General features: G+C 41.9%; 1 protein-coding gene across 10 annotated transcripts in view; it reads right to left on the bottom strand.

The window, feature by feature from the left end:
• IL36G (interleukin 36 gamma) overlaps positions 1–21,556 on the bottom strand; it is a 172,844-nt gene that overhangs the window by 5,255 nt on the left and 146,033 nt on the right. The window contains exon 2 of one of the 10 annotated variants that reach the window (XM_078444708.2): positions 19,257–19,402. The exons of the other annotated variants lie outside the window; for them this stretch is intronic. The gene's annotated coding sequence lies outside the window, so the exon portion shown is untranslated. The remainder of the gene's footprint in view (positions 1–19,256; positions 19,403–21,556) is intronic. 10 annotated transcript variants of the gene reach the window in all.

The raw sequence follows: 21,556 nt of genomic DNA, 5'->3' as shown, positions 1-21,556 counted from the left end.
TCTGAGCCACCTCCTGAGACAAAACTTCAAGGTGGTGTCAGGGAGGGGGACATGGCGCAGAGTTTACTCCACCCAAAGATCCAGCCAGTGACAGAATCTCTCCCTAAAAGTCCTGAGCCAGGCGTGACTTTTGACCTTAAAAAGCCACCCCCACCTGATGCCCGCATCCCTCCTCCTTCCTCCCATCGGCAACTGCTTCTGCCTGGGAGCAGGGCGGGCGGCCCCAGGCCAGGGCATCTCTGCCAAGATCCTAGTAACTCCCGGAAACCACTGACCCCACGCCGGACTGAGCCCGGCATGGCCGCATCTCTTCCCTGAGCCCTAAAGCACAAAGAAGAGCTGGAGGACTTGCCAGCTATCAGCGGGCAAGGAAGGACCTTTATCAAAAGTGCAGGGGACTGAATCACAGCTCCAATAGCTCCCAAGAGCAGTGACCGAGACTGTCATTTATTTGGGAAGTACGGGGAGGTCCCACCTGGCTGGGTGGGGTGTGGCAATCATATGCCAGAAGATCCTGTGAGACTCAGATGAAGAAATCACAGCATCAGCATGAGTGTGACCAGCCTGAGCTCCTTGAGAAGGAGGCACCGAGCCACACCTACGGGGAAATAGAGTTGATGACAGACCCCAGGCTGCTCAGCAAGGGGAGACTGCGGGACTTCCCCGGAGCTCAATTCTCCTGCCTTGTCACTTGGGCTACACCTGGAATGCCAGGCCCTCCACAAGGGAAGTCCATCTGCTGGGGCAATCAAGCTTGCCCTTTACAGTTCCACTAAGGGAGTCTTGTGATTGCAAAATTAGCTGTGTGCTTTAGGCAGGGTTCCCACATGGCATTCCCACTCATCCAACCATGCCTGAACCACCTCAGGCCACCCCTGAAAGAAAGGTTAAGCTGAAAGCCTACTATACTCTTTCAGCCCCTCAGAGATGCACCTCATCCCCTTGGGAAGCCATAGGTACTGAGTGGTGTACCCATAACTGATGCAAACTTGGTCTCTGGTGCCCCCAAAATGCAGTGGACTCTGAACTGCCTAAGGACTAAAATGGTTGGCACTGATTTCTCTAACAACAGAGCCCCAGAACCCAACTTCTCTCCCACCCTTTCTGTTCTAGTAATGCAGGACATTTGTAGGTTCTCAACTAATGGTAACAGTTACTATTATTATTTTTTTTTGTATCATGTTTTTTTATGCCTCTACTCCCACCTCCACACCCCATCTGCTGAGATCAAGCATGAAAACCTTCTGAGGCACAAGTTAACTTGACTGAGGTGAATTTCAAAAGACAGACTGGAATCAACTTCATATTTAACTGCCTAGCTACAGGGAGGTTGGGGGAAGGGCTAAAATAGAACCTTCTAGGCAAGCACTTCCATGAGCCCCTTTTCCCAACCCTGAAAGGAATCTTCTCGCTCAACCTCTCATACTTTTCACCCCCATCTCCCTGTTAGCCTTGGATGAACATGGTCCTTTCCTGTGGAGACATCAATCCCATCATTTTTGGCTTCCAGTTTATCTGTCACCCCAGGAGACAGTGTGAAAATGAATTCAGGCACACTGGTGTTCAAAGCCAGGCTCAGCCAGGGTCACCTCTCTTGGGTCCCCTCTGTCCAATTGAAGAGCCTCTCCATTACGCATCAGTCAACATACCTCTCTTGGGAGGCTCACCATAAAATGGCATCTAAATAGTCCTATCATCTGGCCCCCAAATTCTTTAGGCTTCTGTTTCAATCAGGATCTAGTGTGGAAAGCAGAACCCACACCAGGAATTTCAAACAAAGGGAATTGGTTAGAAAACATGTCAGAAGGCTAAAGAGTAACAAGGAAGTACTAAGGGATCCCAGATAGTTAATTGCAGGAAAGAAACCAGAGAGAACAAAAAAGCCTAGGAGCTCAAAGGAAGGAACTTGTAGGACGGATGCCCAGACCTCAGGAGGAGACCTTCTGCCAAACTGATGCTCAGACCTCTGAAAAGAGAGTATAACCGGTTGGGTGCATGAACCACAAATGTGGAGAGGAGGCATGAGCCCAAGAGATGCTCAGAGGTTCCAAGCGACACAACCCAGAAAGCTGTATTTTCAGTGATTCAAAAGCCATTGGATCTAGCTTGAATTTTCCATGCCCAGAAGAAGGGTGTAAAAATCTATGTTTTATGATGACATGTGTCCTCTTTATTCCACTTGATCCTGACCTTTCCCTCACTTCCCAATATTCAGAGAATCCAGTACTTTCCAGAGTTCCCAGCAATCAGTATCCATTCTGAAGTTCCCCATTTAAACTTGAGTGTGAATGAGTATAAGAGAAATTAGAATAGGAGTGATGGTGATAATAGGGAAGAACTGAACCACTGGGGTACATAATTGAGGAGCAGACAGCCCATCTACTGAAGAAATGGACCAGAACTTTTGTCTTAGAGGGATGGATAATAAAATTACATGTTACCCTAGCTGTATTTGAGAGGACTATCAATATTTATGCTGGTTATAAAAAGTAAAGAATGTGATTCTGCTATGTAAACATAACCCAGCTTGCCAGGTTCTTTCTATTAATGTTTTGTTGTCACTTACAACAATGAAATATGCACACCATTAAGCGTGGCTTGAATTGAATTCAAGTAAGTACTCGTAAAGCCAAAGATTCTAGACATGGAAATAATTTTATGAGCTCACTAAGTCCAGATTCCAATTTTTAAGCTCTAAGATATTATCATCCACGCTTGTTTGCTAACAAGCCCCACTAGTTTGCTCACTTAACATGCCCATGATCTTTTTTGTATCTTAAATTTCACATATGGTAAAGTTATATGATATTTGTCTTTCTCTGATTTTGCTTAGCACAATATACTTTAGTTCTATCCACGTTGTTGCAAATGGCAATATTTCATTCTTTTTGATTGCTGAGTAATATCCCAGTGTGTGTGTGTGTGTGTGTGTGTGTGTGTGTGTGTGTGTGTATGTGTGTATGTCTGTATGTATATGTATATATATACATATATATATATATACACACATACCACATCTTTGTTGTTAACTTTATTTTTTATTTTTTAAAATTTATATCCAAATTAGTTAGCATATAGTGAAGCAGTGATTTCAGGAGTAGATTCCTTAGTGCCTCTTACCCATTTAGCCCATCCCCCCTCCCACAACCCCTCCAGCAACCCTCAGTTTGTTCTCCATATTTATGAGTCTCTTCTGATTTGTCCCCCTCCCTGTTTTTATATTATTTTTATTTCCCTTCCCTTATGTTCATCTGTTTTAAAGTCCTCATATGAGTGAAGTCATATGACATGTCTTTCTCTGACTAACTAATTTCACTTAGCATAATACCCTCTAGTTCCATCCACGTAGTTGCAAATGGCAAGATTTCATTCTTTTTGATTGCTGAGTAAGACTCCATTGTATATATATATATACTACATCTTCTTTATCCATTCATCCATCGATGGACATTTGGGCTCTTTCCATACTTTGGCTATTGTCGATAGTGCTGCTATAAACATGGGGGTGCATGTGTCCCTGCGAAACAGCACACCTGTATCCCGTGGATAAATGCCTAGTAGTGCAATTTCTGGGTCATAGAGTAGTTCTATTTTTAGTTTTTTGAGGAACCTCCATACTGTTTTCCAGAGTGGCTGCACCAGCTTGCATTCCCACCAACAATGCAAAAAAGATCCTCTTTCTCCGCATCCTCGCCAACATCTGTTGTTGCCTGAGTTATTAATGTTAGCCATTCTGACAGGTGTAAGGTGGTATCTCATTGTGGTTTTGATTTGTATTTCCCTGATGATGAGTGATGTTGAGCATTTTTTCATGTGTCAGTTGGCCATCTGGATGTCTACTTTGGAGAAGTGTCTATTCATGTCTTTTGCCCATTTCTTCATTGGATTATTTGGTTTTTGGGTGTTGAGTTTGATAAGTTCTTTGTAGATTTTGGATACTAACCTTTTATCTGATATGTCATTTGCAAATATCTTCTCCCATTCTGTCGGTTGCCTTTTAGCTTTGCTGATTATTTCCTTCACTGTGCAGAAACTTTTTATTTTGATGAGGTCCCAGTACTTCGTTTTTGCTTTTATTTCCCTTGCCTCCAGAGACGTGTTGAGTAAGAAGTTGCTGAGGGCAAGATCAAAGAGGTTTTTACCTGCTTTCTCCTTGAGGATTTTGATGGCTTCCTGTCTTACATTGAGGTCTTTCATCCATTTTGAGTTTGTTTTTGTGTATGGTGTAAGAAAGTGGTCCAGGTTCATTCTTCTGCATGTCGCTGTCCAGTTTTCCCAGCACCACTTGCTGAAGAGACTGCCTTTATTCCATTGGATATTCTTTCCTGCTTTGTCAAAGATTAGTTGGCCATACGTTTGTGGGTCCATTTCTGGGTTCTCTATTCTATTCCGTTGATCTGAGTGTCTGTTCTTGTGCCAGTACCATACTGTCTTGATGATTATAGCTTTGTAGTATAGCTTGAAGGCTGGGATTGTGATGCCTCCTGCTTTGGTTTTCTTTTTCAAGATTGCTTTGGCTTTTCGGTGTCTTTTCTGGTTCCATACAAATTTTAGGATTATTTGTTCTAGCTCTGTGAAGAATGCTGGTGTTACTTGATAAGGATTGCATTGAATATGTAGATTGCTTTGGGTAGTATCGACATTTTAACAATATTTGTTCTTCCTATCCAGGAGCATAGAATCTTTTTCCATTTCTTTGTGTCTTCTTCAATTTCTTTCATAAGCTTTCTATAGTTTTCAGTGTATAGATTTTTCACCTCTTTGGTTAGATTTATTCCAAGGTATTTTATGGTTTTTGGTGCAACTGTAAATGGGATTGATTCCTTGATTTCTCTTTCTGTCACCTCATAGTTGGTGTATAGCAATGCAACTGATTTCTGTGCATTGATTTTATATCCTGCAACTTTGCTGAATTCATGAATCAGTTCTAGCAGTTTTTTGGTGGAATCTTTTGGGTTTCCCATATAGAGTATCATGTCATCTGTGAAGAGTGAAAGTTTGACCTCCTCCCACATCTTCTTTATCCATTCATCCATCAATGGGCATTTGGGTTCTTTCCATACTTTGGCCATTGTCAATAGCACTGCTATTGGGTGCATGTGCCCCTTTGAAACAGCACACCTGTATCCTTTGGACAAGTACCTAGGAGTGCAATTGCTGGGTTCTAGGATAGTTCTATTTTTAATTTTTTGAGGAACCTCCATACTGTTTTCCAGAGTGGCTGCACCAGCTTGCATTCCCACCAGCAGTGCAAAAGTGTTACTCTTTCTCCACATCCTTGCCAACATCTGTTGTTGCCTGAGTTATTAATGTTAACCATTCTGACAGGTATGAGGTGGTATCTCATTGTGGTTTTGATTTGTATTTCCCTGATGCTGCGTGATGTTCAGCATCTTTTCATGTGTCTGTTAGGCATCTGGATGTCTTCTTTGTAAAAGTGTGTATTCATGTCTTTTACCCATTTCTTTACGGGATTATTTGTTTTTGGGGTGTTGAGTTTGATAAGTTCTTTATAGATTTTGGATACTAACCCTTTATCTGATATGTCATTTGCAAATATCTTCTCCCATTCCAATGGTTTCCTCTTAGTTTTGCTGATTGTCTCCTTCACTGTGCAGAAGCTTTTTATCTTGATGAGGTCCCAATAGTTCATTGTTGCTTTTGTTTCCCTTGCCTCCGGAGACATGTTGAGTAAGAAGTTGCTGCAGCCAAGGTCAAAGAGATTTCTGCATGCTTTCTCCTCTAGGATTTTGATGTCTCACATTTTGAATTTATTTTTGTATATGGTGTAAGAAAGTGGTCCAGTTCTGCATGTTGCTGTCCAGTTATCCCAACACCATTTGCTGAAGAGACTGTCTTTATTCCATTGGCTATTCCTTCCTCCTTTGTCAAAGGTTAGTTGGCCATATGTTTGTGGGTTCATTTCTGGGTTCCCTATTCTGTTCCATTGATCTGAGTGTCTGTTTTTGTGCCAGTACCATACTGTCTTGATGATTATAGCTTTGTAATACATCTTGAAGTCCAGAATTGTGATGCCTCCAGTCTTGGTTCTCTTTTTCAGGATTGCTTTGGCTATTCAGGGTCTTTTATGGCTCCATACAAATTTTAGGATTGTTTGTTCTAGCTCTGTGAAGAATGTTGGTGTTATTTCGATAGGATTGCATTTAATATGTAGATTGCTTTGGGTAGTATAGATATTTTAACAATATTTGTTCTTCCAATCTATGAGCATGAAATATTTTTCCATTTTTTGTGTGTCTTCTTCAATTTCTTTCATAAGCTTTCGATAGTTTTCAGTATACAGATTTTTCACCTCTTTGGTTAGGTTTATTCCTAGGTATTTTATGGTTTTTGGTGCAATTGTAAATGGGATCAATTCCTTGATTTCTCTTTCTGCAGCTTCATTATTGGTGTATAGAAATGCAACCGATTTTTGTGCACTGATTTTATATCCTGTGGCTTTGCTGAATTCATGGATCAGTTCTAGTAGTTTTTTGGTGGAATTTAAGATACAAAACAGATGAACAATGGGAAGGGAAGCAAAAATAATATAAAAACAGGGAGGGGAACAAAACATAAGAGACTCTTAAATACAGAGAACAAACTGAGGGTTGTTGGAGGGGTTTTGGGTGGGGAGTTAGGCTAAATGGGCAAGGGACATTAAGAAGGACCTTTGTTGGGATCAGCACCGGGTATTATATGTAGGGGATGAATCACTGGAATCTACTCCTGAAATCATTATTGCATTATATGCTAAATAACTTGGATATAAATTTATAAACAAACAAACAAACATGCCCATGATCTTGATAAGTGGAGGGAACATCAATGGACACCAGGTAGGGTGAGAGAGCTTGGTCATTCAACATCACTAGAATCTCTATAATCTGTTCATAGATGCACAATCTCCATAAAAACTTATTCACATAGCCAAGCTAACATTCACAATGAATAAAGCAGAAGGAACCAAGAAGTGGTAGAGAGTAGAGGTTACCTGGCCCCCACAGTTGACAAATACACAGAAGCAAATTAGTAGTAGAACTGGGCTTGGAATCTATAACTCCCAACTCCTCAATGCAGGGCTTCCTGCTGCCGTGCTCATCAGTTCCCTTGGGACTCCTGAAAAGACTAGGGCCACTGTAGCTTACATCCCATCAAGGGCTACTAACAAGCAAGCTTGGCAGTCTGGTTTGGGCCCTGCTACTGGAAAAGAACTGGCACTAACCTTGGTCAAACTAATGGGGCAACATGATGTGTACCATGCACCACAGAGAACAGCACAGGCCATTTGTACTTGAGTAGACTTAGGAAAATGGGAACATGCCAAGGAAATTCCCAGGGCGACCTCTGCAGTACAGCTTTTACCAAACATGGGTGGGATGATGTAGTTGAACTTGCCCAAACCTCTGCTCCTCTAAGCAGCCCATGCCCATTGTCTAAGACTTACTTCCCTGTGGGCTGATCCATCATCACACCTCCCTGAAGCTGGGTCCTCTGTGAAAACCCAGACTTTAGGTTGTGGGTCAACAGTTTCCTCTCCTTCGTGTGAAAATGAAAGACGAATTAGCAAAAATTACCTCCACATGCCTCACCAAATAATAAATAGAAATAAATAGAAATATTAAAGGCATCAAGACAAAAGAGCCCAACTCTAAAGGACCAACATCAAGGTATATTTCTCTGAATTTAAAACATCTATTGATCAAATTGTACATTCATGTGCAACCACAAAATAAGAAACAAACACATAAAGCCTCATCAGACAGCTTGCGGTAAAACATTGAAGGAAAAGTTTAGGTTAAATGCCTAAAGTCTGAAATTCCTGGACAAAGAGCCAAGTGACAGAGAACTTTTAGCCCAATGATCCCCATCACACAAAATGCAACAGTCTTGAAACAAAAGATGGTAAATTGAACATCACCAAAATTTTAGAATTTTGGACAAACTTGACAAAACACATAGGTGAAAGTTAAAAGAAAAAGTATGTGGGAGAAAATATGTGCAATGCATCCAATAAGCTAATACCTAATTTTCAAAGTTTTTAAATAGTTCCTACTAATCAATTTTAAAATGCAAGTAATTTTATAGGAAAATAAACTACAGATGTAAAAAGCATTTCACTGAGAAGAAAATATAAATATCCAACAAATAAACGTAATTATAGTTAACCATACTAGTAATTAGCAAAATGAGAATCAAAGCAACAATGAGATTCCATTTCCACCCAACAGGAAGGCACAAATTAAAAAGGTGGTAGGTGGGGCACAAGGGTGGCTCAGAGTTAAGTGTCTGATTGTTGATTTTGGCTCAGGTAATGATCTCATGGTTGGTGGGATCGAGCCTCACATCAGGCTCTGGACTGATGGCACAGATCCTGCTTGGAATTCTCTCTCTGTCTCTCTCTCTCTCTGTCTCTATCTCTGACTCTTTCCTACTCACACATGTGCACTCTGTCTCTCCTCTCTCTCTCTCTCTCTCTCTTTCTCTCTCTTTCAGGAGAAATAAATAACTTTTTTTTTTTTAAAGATGGCAATGGCGGTGAAGAAACAGATTCACTCACTGTATGGATGAATGTGAGAATTAACACAGCCTTTTTGGAAGGCAATTTTGCAGGAGCTATGAAAAAAATAAATGTGTGTACCCCTTGACTCCTCAATTCTACTCACAAGAACCAATCAGTTAAATTTACTTTCAGCTTCAAAAGCTGGAAAAATCCAATTCAAAGTGATCAAAATATTTACTAGATCCCGTCATTGGCAGTCTAGAAGTAATACAGGATCAGAATGGCTGATACGATAATTCCACAATGTCAGCAAGGATCAGCATGTATTTAGTTCTCTCTGAACTGACGTTCATTACTAAGGCCAAGTTCCCTCATGGCTGTAAGATAATTTTCTGTGAGAATCAGAACTGTATGCTCAGTCATTTACATCTTTTCAAGAGAGAGAATGTCTCTCCCACATCAAAGTCTTTCAAGTCCGCTTGGGCGAACTTGGGAGGCATGCTATGCCAATCAGGTCCTAACAAGAAACATATGACACATTCCAAATTTGGCAATTTGAGTTAAATGTAATAAAGGAGCTATTTATAAAGATATGGGCAGAGTATAGGGAAATCCCAAGGCATAGCGCCCAACCCCAGGGCTAGTAACGATAGGATACACCCCTTCCTACCCATAGGCCTGAAAGGACAAGAGGAGGAAAAGGTTACCAGAACCCACCAGAGAGAGCTTTGTGGAAATGACAACGTAATAGGAGCCATGACCCTCCTCAAGAAAAATAGACTGGGGTGACCCCAGAGAGAAGGAATCAGGAATACCCTGACCTCACTCTCTTCCCACCCTCCAATTTCTTTCCAGTGGATCTTGAAGGGTCACTGGAAGCCATCCAGCATAGTCTAAGCCTTTTGCCCCTCAGGTCCACGCTCTTCCTCCATGGGTGAGAACTCTCTGTTCCCTATCCCAAGAAAAATATAAAAAAATATTAGCTTCTGAATGATCACAAGTTAAGTCAATGTGGTCATAATCCCAACTGAAACTTTTTACTCACGTGCAGTGGTTGGAGGAAAAGGCAGGAGTGAGGAGGAAACAGTTAAGCAGTTAATTGAGAGACTACTTGATTCTATAGCTCCTCACAAGTTCTCTAGTTTGACAACCATGGTTGCCTTCTTCCACTAACTATCACATGTTCCCCTTGTCTCTACGGGTACCTCAGCCTGATGCTCTTCTTCTTCACCTGGAGTGGGAATCACATCTTTGCTTCTGTGGACTCTAAGTCCTTGGTGCTTTTCTTTATTGGGTGCTACAGTTTTCAATTGTCTGAAACTACTGGGCAGAGAAGTAATAAGACCTGCTTTAGGGAATCCCTTGGGTCCCAGACACAGTCCTATTTACCTCCACTGAGTAGCAACAACCTAGTTTTCCCTGAATAGTCAGCATCAATCACCCCGAGCAGTAAGATCCCTCCTTTCTACCTGTTTATTCACTGACATGAGGGGCCAGATGGCTATCAGGCATCCCAACCTCCAATTCCTCAGATCCTGACTATATTCCCTAAGGGAAGCATTTCTTTCATTCCTGGGCATTAGAACCTCCTTTCCATGGAGGCTTAGGTCCCAGACGAAGAAGAAAACGCTCCTACAGTATGTCATTTGGTTTAACAGGAAGAGGAGCTCTCTCCCCCATTACACCCTTTGGTTCTTGAACCTCTGCATTTCCGTCATGAGGAAGATAGCAACATTTACAAACCAGTGGTTTAAGGAATACACTGCTTGCAGCAAGACAGAACTCTCAGTGTTGTATTTTAGCCGGCACCACATTTGACTCTTCAAAAGACCATCCCACTATTCTATCAAGAGAGCTGCACATGGTAAAGCTAATGAATTATTATTACCTGAGTGTGAGTTGTTGCCATAATTCCTTTACTGAAAAATGTAACTCCTAGTCAGAAGTGATGCTGTATGGGACATAGATAAAGTCATTCAGTAAGTCTACAAATGGCGTTCCTGGCAAAAGTACTATGAGTTGAGAAGACAAACCAATACACAAAATGTATAGGTATCCAAGAAGAAAGCTTTGACTTCATAATGGAAGAGTCAAATATAAACAATCTGCCAATAGGGAACTGGGTGGTTTCACCAGGAAATGGCGCCATACCAGGGGTTTTCTGTTGATCTATACTGATGGTGGTTTGGGCACTGTGCAGTGGCAATAACTAAATCAAACTTGTTGAAAGGAAATCAACCTGCTGAGTCCAGGCATAACCTCCATATCTGCCACCATGGTCACTTTGTACATGGACCCACTGAGTAGGCAAGTGCCTGGGGGAAGATTGACATCCACAGGTTGGGACACCTTGACCTCTCATTTATTGACAGCATCCTCTCCAGTAGATTCCCTTTGGTAGGCCCTTATTTGGAACACAAATATCTTCACATTCCATGCCCATTCTGAGAAGTTCATCTGCGTGCCACTCTCCACACCTCCTTACAGCCAGTTTTCTAATCGTTTTCTTTCCAAGTCCCTGCCCAGCTAGCCAACTCATTAGCCCACAGATTGATGTAGATCTGTATCATAGATCTCCTCCGACATGAAATGAATAACCAAATATGCCATCTCAATTTCTGCCCAGTGGGAGGATTTCCCTTCATCATTATGTTTCAGGGCAACTTGAAGGGGCTATCGTGAAATGACAATAGCCCCCTATTTCCGGCTGGGGCCAGCATACTATGCAGACCCATACATACATCCAATCAGGCCTACACTTTTTCTCCTTGATGTTTAGATCTCCCCCATAAGATTCTGCTGTGAACTAAGAAATAGTTGGAAAAGCTGTAGGAGCAAATACTGTGGGAGTCTGAGCTACCAGTTTATGAAGTTTACTTCTGCCTTTCAGATATGCTTGGGCCTGGTCTCCTATGTACTATTGTTCTTTAAATAGAATATCCCTGTGCCTGTCCAATTTTATGGTTTGGCCGATCAGGTCATTCCAAGCTCATGGTGGGCAGTTAAGTTGGATAGTCATTTCATGTCTCAGTTAGGAATTCAGACTCTGTAATGAACAAACAGCAATTCGGGAGCTGATTTTCAGCAAAGCAGAAGAGGACTTGGCCTTACTCTAAAACCCCAGGGATGTTCCCTGCCATCCTTGAGCCTGGGGCTTGTAAGAGCTCCATGCAGCACCTGTATCTGCCACAAACACTTCTAAAACCAGTGGGTTTGTTCTTTTTTTTTTTTTTTTAGGCTTATTTTACTTATTTGAGGGGGGGAGTGGAGAGAGAATGCACAGGAGGGACAGAGGGAAAGGGATAGAGAGAGGAGAATCCCAAGTAGGTCCCACACTGTCAGTGCAGAGCCCAATGGGGGGCTCAAACCATGAACCATAAGATCACGACCTGAGCCAAAATCAAGAGTTGGATGTGTATCCAACTGAGCCACCCAGGCGCCCCTGGGCTTTGTTAATTCTTAAGGCCCAAGGGGCAAATAAACTTGCATCCAAGCCTAGACCTTCGGCATAATCTATTCTGGCTCTAGGACCCATCAAAACTAGCAGCTTTTTGAGTTACTTGGTATGTGGACTGAAACAACATGCCCAGACAAGGAATGTTAACCCTAAAATCCAAAGAGACCCATTAAGCATTTGGGGTTTTGTCTGTTTGTTTGTTTTCATGCTGGGAAATACAAGGTCCAACAATTTGTCTATAACTTTCTAGGGGACATTCTGAGATGTCTTAGACTACTGGACCCCTGGAAATTTCATCAGTATAGCAGACCTCTGACTGCATTTCACTAGCATGCATTTATCTTTCTAAGGCATCTAGTGTGTTTGCTATTTCTAGCTTACCAGATACAATTAATGTCATCAATATAATGGACCAGCACCAGGTCCCCAGGTCTTACTATCATAAGGAATTAGAGAGTTGGTATAGATGTGAGGCAATACAGTCTCGCATGTGAAGGCAAACTGCTTCTGGTCATCGTTGCTCTTAGCTATGGGGTTTAAAAAACATTTTCCAGGTCACTAGCTGTATACTAGATCTCAGGGGCTGTGTTTATTTGCTCCAGTAAGGACATTACGTGCCGATCTGCAGCTTCAATTGGCTTTACAAGCCGGTTAAGTTTATGATGATCTACTGGCATTCTCTGCAACCTGTGCAGTATTTGTATCAGCCAAAAAGGCAAGTTAAATGGGGATGTGAAATTAATACCCTTGCATCTTTCAAGTCTTTGATGATGGCACTGATTCTAATAATTCCACCAGGTGTGTAGTATTGCTTTGGGGTTTTTAGTTTATTATCTTAGCAGGGGTGAGAAAGAATCCTCAGGCTTCCCCTTTGCATTTTCTTCATAGTAAGTAACCTTCACTCTATGAGAAGGAACCCAAAATGGGCCTGCTGCCAATCACTACATTTATTGATTTAAATTAGATAAATTCTAAGCCTGAGAAAATAATCTAAGGCTGGGTCTTCAGACAGACATAGATCCAAAGTCCATCTGTCTCCTGGCCTTTATAATCTTCCATGTGGCTTGACGGACCACAGCAGCGTTTTGCATCTCTGGGGATCAGCATCCATATGGAGCCAATATTTGAAACCCCTGGAAAGTCCTTCTGTCTTCCCAGTGCACAGTCCTCTGATAAATGGCCACAAGTGTCTCTGGGGAAGGCTTAGGGGAAGGAAGAGTCCTACTTGTCTACCTGTCACCTTGTATGAGTCTGCTTGGGCTGTCATAACAAAATACCACACAGTAGGTGGCTCAAAAACAAAAATTTGCTTCTCACAGTTCCGGAGGCTGGAAGTCCAAGATCAAGGTTGGGGCAGCTTTGGTTTCTCCTGGGGCTTCTTTCCTTCTGGCTTGTGACCCCTCATGGCCTTGCCTCTGTGCATTCGCATCCCTGGTGCCTCTTCCTTTTCTTACAAGGACAGCAGTCATACTTAGATTAGGGCCCCACTAGTAATGACTTCATTTAACCTTAATCACTCCTTTAAAAGCCCTATCTCCAAAAATAGTCACTTTGAGAGTTAGAGATTCAACATATGAATGGGGGTGGGATGGGAACTATTCGGTCTACAACACACCATGCAAAATTCTTCTTCAAAGGGACCTGGCCTTTGCCTCAAAGGGCTTCAGGTGTGTGATCTTCCTTAAATCTGGAAAGTGGGTAAGAATGAATCCTCACTATAAGCAATTCAAGTTAGGTTTTCTGCCTGCCACACTTAGATATTTTTTCTCATATATGTGAAGCAGCACCTCAGAAGGATCTCCAACTATTTCATTTCTAGAAACCCTAAGGTGAATTAGTCATTGCCCCAGTGTGCTGATGTTCTACATACATATGAAGCTCAGGTTGAGCCGCTGCTGTACCAGAGGCTCAGGGACATGCTGGGGATGTTGGAACACATCTATTGTGTTTAACCTAGCTAGCTGCCCATTAATCACCCCCGCCCCCAAGGATGACCTGAGGGACCAATAGCCAATGTGTTGGCGAGGGGCGTTCTAGTCTCTTGAAGAACTCACTGGTAGCTACCCTGGCCAGGCTGACAATGATGGTTATTTAAATTGTTGCCATTAGAGGAAGCTAGATGAATGAAATGTGTAAATTCCCTGCACATTTTTTCAACTTCTTCTATTATTATTTCTAGTAAAAAGTTAAAGAGAAGAGTAAAATGCATGTATTATGGTAAACTGGTAGGGTAGTTGGTTTGGTAGTGTTGATTCTTTGATAATTGTTCCATGCAAATAAGGTGTTTAGACTAATGAAAAGGAAAATTATCAGGTTGGGCAAATCCAAACTAAGGTGTTCTCTAGCATACGGCCTAATCGGTGATTTAAACATAGTTTCTTGTTTGCTTTTCCCCAAACAAAAAAAAAAAAACATTTGTCTTGTCAATATGAGACTTTTCAGTTTTAATTAAAATTACCTATTATGCTGTTCAGAAAACAAATCTCTGTAAAGTATTACAGAGTATATATTATTTATATATAAATACATAAAGGCCTTCTGGGTCCAGAGAATTAATTCTTCAAACTTTAGGTTACCTTTATGTTTAGGGATGTTTCAAAACAAATAATGTGAAATACTTAATAAATTAAAATTTTGGTAACAGGGGTGCCTGGGTGGCTCAGTCAGTTAAGCATTCCACTCTTGATTTCAGCTCAGGACATGATCTCTTGGTTCATGAGATCCAGCATAGAGCTTGCTTGGGATTCTCTCTCTCTCTCTCTCTCTCTCTCTCTCTCTCTGCCCCTCTCCCACTCAAAATAAATAAATAAACTTAAAAAAATGGTAACAAATTTATTTTCTTAAACAATTGAATTTCTAAAATATTCACAAGGTATAAATACAACATCTTGGATGATATTGGCGGGAGGGGGTGGGAGGGGGTGAGAGGGATATGATATTCTGAAACCCTAAAGGCGACTATAAACATTCATGTGTAAATTTTGTGTGGAATGCAATTGCTGGATCATATGGTCAGACTCTGAATTTAGCTTTGTAGAAAAACAAAACAAGACTTAACAAAGAGCAAACTGCCAGACTGTCTTCCAAAGAGGCAGTACCATTGTGTACTCCCACCAGCAATGATTCCTGCTGTTCCACATCCCCACCAGCATTTGGTGTTGTCAGTGTTCCAGATCCTGGCCATTTCCATAGGTGCGGAATAATCTCTGTTGTTTTAATACGCAATCCCCTAATGACATATGATGGTGGAATATCTTTTCATATACCTATTTGCCACCTGTATGTCTTCTTTGTGAGGTGTCTGTTCAGATTTTTGGCCTGTTTTTAATTGGGTTGTTTCCGCTCACATTATTGAATGTTAAGAGATCTTTGCATATTTTGAGTTTCACCTATGTCTTTTTACTTTTGTTAACATGGCTGCTAGAAAATTTTTAATTCCATGTGTGGCCATATTTGTGGCTCACCATTCAGTATGTTTTGGTTGGACACTAGTCGAAAGATGCAGCTTGGGTGCCAGAAAGACTGAGGTACCACATCAGTGAAGGGGCGGCCACTTGGTCCAGCCTGTGTGGAAGGGGCAGGGGCTGAGAGCCAAGGCAAAGCACAACATCTTATTGTAATACTTTTGACATACTCATTTTTTCAACCCTAAAAACCCCAACCTTAAATGTACAGGTTTTTGAAGTTAATTACCAAATAATATGTGCAACTGGCATAATCACCTAATGCCTCAGCTTCCCTCTCCTGTTCCCTGACCCAACCACGTCGGGCTCAGGGGCTCAGTTTACTTGCGTCAAACCCTCGCCGATTGGGCGGTCCTGCTCACTTCAGATTCTCCCCAGTACACCTCTGCTCTTGCTACTGTCCTCTCTAAAACCTTCAATGACTCCCCACTGCCTGAACAATAAAGTTCAAACTGTCTGGCATGGCTCAGGACCTGGCAAGGGATAGAAGTACACTCAGAAGTTGTACACTGGGGAGAACATAAGCAAGGGAGTATTTACAAAAGTGCAGGCAGGTTTAGAGAAAGCAACAGGAGATGGTGAATCACAGGAGGGGGGAGCTGCCAACAGCTGGAATCCCCTATCCCCATACCCCAAGGAGAAGGGGCAGGGGACCTGCCAGTGACTGGTATACCCAGAGGTGAAGCTGTGGCTTCTCTATCAGAATGGAAAGCAGGGAGGGAAAGCAGAAGGGAAAGCAAACGTCAGGGAGGGATGTACTCTAACTAAACTCTCCTCCTCCGTCTGATTTCCCATTACCTCAGCCTACGCAGGAGACAGAGGACAAGAGACCACTGAAGCAGCCCACGAGATCAGTCTCACAGACAGAACAGCCTCCTGTGAAGACACAGGACACACCCCCCTGGGTTCCTGGCTCAGCCCATAACTGCCCACCTACCTCCAGGCACTCCCACTCCAGGCTGTCCACCTCACTTTGTCAAGAAATCTCTCTGGGGGGCCTGGGGGGCTCAGTTGGTTAAGCGTCTGACTTCGACTCAGGTCATGATCTCATGGTTCCTGGGTTCAAGCCCCACATGGGGCTCTCCGGTATCAGCACGGAGCCTTCTTTGGAATCTCTGTCTCCCTCTCTCTCTCTCTCTCTCTCTCTCAAAAATAAATAAACATTAAAAAATAAATAAATAAAATGTTAAAAAAAAAAAAAGAAATCTCTCTAAAACTCAGACCCGATCACACAACTCCCCCTAGGAAAACCTTCTTCACTATCCACCCAGCAAGTCCAAGCTCCCATCATGAGACCCTAAGACCTGTTATGAGCTCAGTTCACCACCTCGCTCACCATAACTTTATGAATGCAAGTGTTTGGTTCATCACAAACCCCTTCAAGTGACATCCTCTGTCCCTGGATGCTGCCACAGAGAGGGCCTGGCTGCCAAGGAATCCACCGTTTTCAGCTTTCAAAGACTTGGAGCTAGGCTCTGGTTGAGTGGTCAGCTGTGCCTCCTGGGACCAGCAGAGGGCACCCTGACATTGAATGCCATTGAATGGCCAAGACTCTGGAGACCACATCCCGGGAGGGGGGCTGCTGGAGCTCTGAATTCAGCGTGGCGCCTGAAGGCAAGACCTTTGCAGAAAGCTTAGAATCCTGCTTTCAAACTTCTTTTTTACTGCGGTCCATTTGGAAATACATTTTACCTTGCAACCCAGTTCATACATACATGTAAATTTATTGTCCACTTGCATTGCTAATTTACCAAATTCTGACTGATGGAATTTCACAATGAAATGAATTTTCAAAAAATAAAAAATAATTTAACAACATTAAATTTAGTTAATCAAAGTGGACCTTTGTTGTTTATACCTTCAGCAAATTAGTGTTTTAAATAATTTGCTTTTATATAACTGAAGACTTTTTTGGCAAAATATTCAGATTTTTAGTTACTGAATACATGACACTCTTTAAAATGTAGGTAACAGAGGCACCTGGGTGGCTCAGTTGGTCAAGCTTAAGACTCGTGATGTCAGCTCAGGTAATGATCTCACAGTTCATGGGTTCAAGCCCTGCACTGGGCTCTACACTGACAGTGTGGAGCCTGCTTGGGATTCTCTCTCTCTGCCCTTCCCCTGCTTGTGTTTTCTCTCTCTCTCTCCCTCTCTCTCTCCACCCCACCCCCCACCACCAAATCAATAAATACACTTTTTTAAGATGTAGGGCAACAAAATATTATGACAATTTGACTGTGTAAGGTCATAAAGGCCTACAGCCTCCTTAAAATGAAACACCTGATTTTCATGAGTTACTTATTTTCTCAGGAAAAGGGTGTGTGAAATTTTAATGAAAACTAGAAAGGTATCGGATTCACAAGTCATTCAGATAAAAATGTCTGTAGGGATTTGTAGGGATAAAACTGCCATCAAATCTACAACATGTTAAAAGATAAACTGAGAATTTATTTGAGCAGAAATTACTTCGAATCAAACAGCATCCAATCCCGCAGATAGAAAGGAGCTCTGAGGAGCTGTGCAAAATGAAAGACTTTCATAGGCAGAAGGGAGTGGAAACAGGGAAATCAAAGTTGGCAGAAAATCAGGTTGGTTATTGATTGCTGCAAGGTTACTTTCCCATAGGGGACCGTAGGAGTCTCAGGCGGATTAGCTAGCCACTGCTGATCAGGTGACTCCCGACTGACTGGGTTTTTTTTACCCCTGGTTTCAGGTTTACCCCTCCATTTCAGGGAGAGTTGAGACTGTAATTGAGCCTCAGTTTGGTGACCTGGGGCTTAGAATGAACAACTCCGGTTTGGGCCCGGTACCTTGTTTTATAGGAGACACAATAACAATGATCTCATATTTGGATTCACGCTCCAAATAATTATCTTCCTTAGTTTGCATGAAAGAGACATCACCAAGAGCAGGAAACAAACTATGGGGACACCTTGCAAGTGAATGGAGATTCCCAAAGGGTCTACAAATGCAAAATAAGAAACAATGGTTTTGTGAGCTTGGTTACAACTGGAGCTAGTCACAAAATGATGCAGTTAACAGTTAAAGGCAAATCCCTCACACAGCCTGTGTGAAAACTGTTACTGTTTGAGACCAATGGAGCAAAATGGAAAGCTTCCATTCTCAAATAATAACTACTAATAGAATATTAACTTCAATTTATCATTTCAGACTGGGGTGCCTAGGTAGCTCAGTCAGTTAAGCATCCGACTTCAGCTCAGGTCATGACCTCGTGGTTCGTGAGTTCGAGCCCCAAGTCGGGCTCTGTGCTGACAGCTCCAGAGCCTGGAGCCTGCTTCGGATTCTGTGTCTCCCTCTCTCTCTGCCCCTCCCCCCACTCACACTCTGTCTCTCTCTCTGTCGTTCAAAAACAGGTCCAGGTGCAGACATGACTTACTGGGAGGTTTCTCCCAATCTGAAGACCTGTGAACTAAAGAGACAAGTTATCTGTCCACACTGACGCAACATGCAATGGTGAATAGGCATAGAGTGGCCACATGAGATCTTCCTGTTAAAAGGAGACCGTCTAGACATACATAGCATTCCCTGGTTCATAGCAGTTCGGAAGTCCGGCTGGGAACATATCACCAATTCCTTGACTAGGGACCCCCCCTGGGCCTCAGGAGCAGGTTCTAGCCCTAGACTATCAGTTCTACCCTCTGAGTCATCTTTCCTTTTCCATATGGAACAGCCGATGTTTGCAGCAGAGCAGTTTTCTCAGCCTGTTTCCTTCCTGCCCACTGACAGCTGGAGGTCTGTGTTAGTTTCCTATCACTGCTGTAAAAGAGGCACCACAAACTTCATAACTTAAACAACTCAAACATGATCTTACAGTTCTGGAGGTCAGAGGTGGAAAACAGGTCCCACTGGGCCAAAATCAAGATGTTGGCATGCTCTCTCTGGAGGCTCTAGGGGAGAATCGTTGCCTTGCCTTTTCCAGCTTCTAGGAGTCACCTGTGTTCCATGTCTCCCTTCCACCTTCAAAGACAGCAATGGCTAGTTGAGTCTTTTTATTTTTTTTAAGTTTATTTATTTTGAGAGAGAAAGCAAGTTGGGGAAGGGCAGAGAGAGGGAGAGACAGAATCCCAAACAGGCTCCGCACTGTCAGTGCAGAGCCCGACACAGGGCTTGAACTCACAAACTGTAAGATCATGACCTGAGCCAAGAGTCAGACGTTTAACCCACTGAGCCACCCTTAACCTAATCACACCTGCAGACCCATTTTGCCACGTAAGGTAACATATTCACAAATTCTGGGATTAGGATGTAATCTTTGGGGCCATTATTTTTATTGTACTTATATATATTATTATACTATATATAATTTATATATTATTTATTATATTTATATATTATATTATATATTTAGTATATAGATATAGATATATAGATATAACATTTATATAACATTTTATATGTTAAGGCCCCTCTTTATTTTTCACTTCTCTGTCCCTTTCAGTCCAATCTACTTTAATTCTTTTAAAAATGTTTTGCATTCTCAATTTAGAATCAATTCCATTAGGGGAAAAACACACCTACATTTCTTTTCAAGACAGTTTTCTCCACCTTGTGTTACCTGTGAGGCTTCTGGTTCTTAAAGGACCTTTCAGGCATGCCCTAAATCTCTCTGAGGTCTTACAATTTCCCACTGGTGTGCAAGAATACATATTTTAGGAGACATGACGTAAAAGCTACCAGTCCTCTTTTATCAAAAAGACAGGAGATAACAAGTTAGTGTGAATGTGGAGAAAAGGGAACACTTTTACACTATTGTTGGGAATGTAAAATGGCACAGCCATTATGGAAAACAGTATGGTGGTTCCTCAAAAAAAGTAAAAACCAAATCCCACTCCTGGGTATGTACCTGAAGGAACTGAAATCAGGATCTTGAAGAGACACACCCATGTTCATTGCAGCATTATTCACAATAGCTAAGATATGGAAGTAACCTGAACGCCTGTAAATGGATGAGTGAATTAAGAAGATGTGGTATACATATACAATGCAATAGTATTCAACCATGAGAAAGATGGAAAACTTGCCATTTGCAACAACATGGATAGACACTGAGGGCATTATGCTAAGTGAGATAAGTCAGACAGAACAAATACTATATGATATCTCTTGCATGTAGAATCTGAAAACCAAAAACCCGAACTTGCAAAAACAAAGAGTAGAATGGTTACCAGTGGGGAAACTGGGGAGATGTTATTTAAGGGGACAAATTTGCAACTCATAGATAATCAAGTTCTAGAAATCTAATGCACAACATAGCGATGATAATCAACAATACTATATTATAAACTTGAAAGTTGCTAACAGACCAGATCCTAACTGCTCCCAATATAAAAAAAAGAAATTATGATTATGTGATATGATAAAGGAGTGTTAGCTAAATACTGCAGTAATTATACTATAAAATATAAATGTATCAAACACATTGTACATTTACACGGTATTATGTATCAATTATATCTCAATTAAAAAAAAAAGTTGCCCATCCTTAAGACCTGGGAGTGGCCAGGAATGGCAAAATTCTACTTCATTCTAGTAAGTATTGGTTAAGCAATCACAGAGCCCACCCAGAGTCAAGGGGAGGAAACACTGACCATCCCTCTCGTGGAGAAGAATGTCAAATAATTTGCAATATATTTAATCTGCTCTACCAAGGAGCTATGGACTAATTGTTACTTTCATTATTTCACATCAATCCACTCCCATTTTATTGCTCTTGATGAGGCAATAGTAAGAATGGCAGCTGGGTTCCAAGATCTAGATCAAGTATCCTGACCTCCAGAAGAGTGGAAGAACTGTGGAAGTTGCTGGTCTTTGAAGGCCTGGACTCAGAAACTGGCAATCCTTCATTTCTGTCATATTCTATTGATCAATCACAGAACCTGCACTGACTCAAGAAGAGTGCACATAAATGCCATCTTTCAGTGAGAGAAATGTCAAGGAATTTGCATTTATTTTTAATCTGTCATAGTCTGCCTTATTTCTCTTCCTCACTTATGCAAAATACACATATACCCACCCGAGGGCTCCCAAAGTCTCATCCAGTTAAGGCATCAGCTTGATGTCGGACCTCATCATCTAAATCAGGGAAACTATGGCCTGCCCACGCATTTACAC

The sequence above is a fragment of the Panthera onca genome, chromosome A3 (genome assembly GCF_046562875.1).
Source record: "Panthera onca isolate mPanOnc1 chromosome A3, mPanOnc1 haplotype 2, whole genome shotgun sequence".
NCBI classification, from domain to species: Eukaryota; Metazoa; Chordata; class Mammalia; order Carnivora; family Felidae; genus Panthera; species Panthera onca.
This window is presented reverse-complemented; position numbering and strand designations above follow the sequence as displayed.